The following is a 2,831-nucleotide window of genomic DNA, read 5'->3' on the forward strand; positions in this document are numbered from 1 at the left end:
CCTATTCCAACACTGCCCCATCCCTGCAATTGCCCAAGGCCAGGTTGGACAGGGCTTGGAGCAACCTGGTCTAGTGGAAGGTGTTCCTGCCCACAGCACCGGGGTGGAACGAGATGACCTTTAAGGTCCCTTCCAACCCTTAACATTGCATAATTCTGTCCTAGGGGCTGCCAAACCCTGCCACAGTCATCCTTTCTTTCCTCGTCTGACCCGGCACAACCCGACTCTGGAGTCTCCTCGCCCCATCCCAGCGCTCGGTGCTCGGGGAGGGTGTCACGGGACATCACGGCCCCCTCCAGCCTTGGAGGAGCCACCCGTGTCACCCGTGCCAGTCTGGCCGGGGGCTGACGGCTCGGGCTGCGTTTTTGGGGCTGAGGGCTCTGCTTCCCCCAAAGCCTCTAGATGGCAATCGCTCGCAGCGCTGCCGCTTTCCGGAGCTCGCTGGAAAAATTGAGGCTCTTGGAGCCACCCCTTTTCTTGCCAGAAAGCCTGGCTATTGCATCCTGCAGAACAACGCTCAGAGCCCGAGGTTGTTTCCAGCATCCTTTGTGCCTTGCTCCCTGCTGGTTCGCCGTGCAGGGGCCACAGCAGCTCCCCGGCGATGCGTCCCTTCCGATTCCCCTCTCCTCACACGGTGCTTCGGGAGCGAGAAGGACGAGCCATCAGCCCCGACATCGGCACCTGTGGCTCGCAGGGACATAACATACCTGGAGAAAAATAATCATTAAATCACCCATTTTATTCCTAGCTGGCTGGAAAAGGCTTTCCCCGCTGTATCCGAACTTAAAAGTGTCTTTTTAAGTGCAGAGTGACTGGCTTGGCTGCCTTGCTGCCGTGGGGGCTGAGGTGGGCTGAGCCCGGGGCACCCCAGATTTGGCTGCCCTCAGCCAGGAGCCACTTGCCAGGTGCTCCCCGTGGGGCCATGAGGGACAGGGACCAGCTGGATCCTGCTGCGGATGCTGGGACTGGAGAAGTTTTGAGCTGGGAAACTGCAAACATCGGCTGTCCCCGGCGATGGGCGCTGTAAATGGCATTTATTGTCTTGAAAGGAGAGTGCTCCCAGCCCCGGGCGTTGCTCACAGCAGCTGCTGGGCAGGTAATACGGAAAATATTGCTGTTCTCTCTGATAGAATATAATCACAGCTGATTTCAACCTCAGCGATGGGAGATGGGGAAAAGCAGGAGTCACCTTCCAGCTGTGTGTCTTCAGGCTCACACTTGGGCACTGCTGCTCCCTAATTCCCATCTCTGCTTTCTGCAGGTTTCTGAGCTGCTTACAGAGTGGGCAGCCAGGCAGTGGGGTTTCACAGGAAGACCCTCGATTTGCTGTATCTGCTGCATCCTGCCTCCAGCTAAGGACAAGGCTTGGCTCATCCCACAGCCCTGGCTCATGCTGCAGCCCCAGCTCATCCTGCAGCCCTGGCTCATCCCACTGCCACCCTCCACCTCGAGCTTCCCAGGTAACAACTTTTCCACAAATGTATGTTCAGATTTCTGGAGGAAGGTGTCTGGGCTCTTTCTGACCCCAAGGTGCATCCCCTCTTTTAACTCTCTGAGGACCATTTGCAGGTGAAGGTGTAGCACGTCCAGCCCTGTGTATCACCCAGCACGGCTGGGCACAATCACCAATTACCTTCCCGAAAAATGAAGGCTGCTCGTTCCCCCAGCTCAGAAACAGGATGACCTGCTGGCACGCTGAGCATCAAAGAGCTTCATAGCAGCTTTGCAGGACTGTTTTTCCCTGGTGAGACATTTGCCAAGGGCTGAAAGTTGACTCAGCACCAGGGACAAAGAGCTGCAGAAGGGATCAAGTAGAAAATGATGAACCATTATAGAAAATGATAAATCCCTGCAATAATAAATAATACAGTGAGAGGTAATTAATTATCTCTATTTATGCTATGCTGCATGGTTATTAGATGTGTTTCCAACCTAGGCAGCCCGGGATTTCATCTGTGCTGTTCCATCTTCCCTCTGTTAAAACTGCAGGTCTGTGTGGGGCTCACAGCTCCTGGACCAGAAATTAGTCCTGTACTTCCCTGGCACAGACCTTCCTGTGCCTGCACTGGGTACTCGGGTGTCCTTTGGTGCAGACGTGGACACGTGGGTCAGGATCAGGCTGTAGGGAGAGAAACCAACCCCCAACTGAACCCTGGGAACAGCAGCACGGACGTGGCTGCATCCCTTGCTGGTGCAGTGATGTCAGAGGCACCAGATGGCTCCCTTACTGCCCGATTTAACGCTGCCTAATGAGGTCACTTCCATAAAGAGGCAATTATTTCCTGGGAGCCATTTGCTAACGTAATTAAGTCTCTTTCATGCCTGGTTTTAGAAACTGGCTGAGAGCAGGGCTGGTGTGAAAGGCAAAGCAAGGAGGGACCATTCCAGCAGTCACCTCTGTCATGTGTTGGTCCTTCCAAACCAAGAGCTTTTCTGCTTCTCTTTCCCAGAAATGGGTCAGCTTGGCTTTGTCTGGATCTGACCGGCAACCTCTGCACCGGGAGCTGCATCAGGAGCTTCCCCATTCGCTGCTGGTTTGGTCTGGAGCAGCCGTGCCCAGGGGCATGTGGAGCATCTCACCCGCAGCACCCACCCCGCTCAGCCAGCTCCCTGCTGCCTGAGGGCAGCCAAACCATTCAGCCTTGGACTTGCTCACACGTGTTCACCTGCAGCAGCAGCTCCCGTGCCCTGGGCTGATTTTTCATCCTGTTTCCCTCCAGAAGCACTAGAAAGGCCGTTCCAGGGATGCACCATGTGTAATGTCATTTGTAAGTGTAAAGATGTATTTTAATGACTTGTTGTGTCTGGCATTTTGGAGGTGATAAAGCTTG

At 54.7% G+C, this 2,831-nt stretch overlaps 1 long non-coding RNA gene across 1 annotated transcript; it reads left to right on the forward strand.

Annotated features, from left to right (window-relative positions):
• The first annotated feature begins 311 nt into the window (after positions 1-311).
• Positions 312-2,561, forward strand: LOC135421646 (uncharacterized). Its single transcript, XR_010434140.1, has 3 exons — positions 312-1,096; positions 1,262-1,460; positions 2,451-2,561. It is a non-coding gene; the product is annotated as an uncharacterized LOC135421646 (long non-coding RNA).
• The last annotated feature ends 270 nt before the right edge of the window (positions 2,562-2,831 follow it).

The sequence above is a fragment of the Pseudopipra pipra genome, chromosome 13 (assembly GCF_036250125.1).
Source record: "Pseudopipra pipra isolate bDixPip1 chromosome 13, bDixPip1.hap1, whole genome shotgun sequence".
Classification (NCBI taxonomy): Eukaryota; Metazoa; Chordata; class Aves; order Passeriformes; family Pipridae; genus Pseudopipra; species Pseudopipra pipra.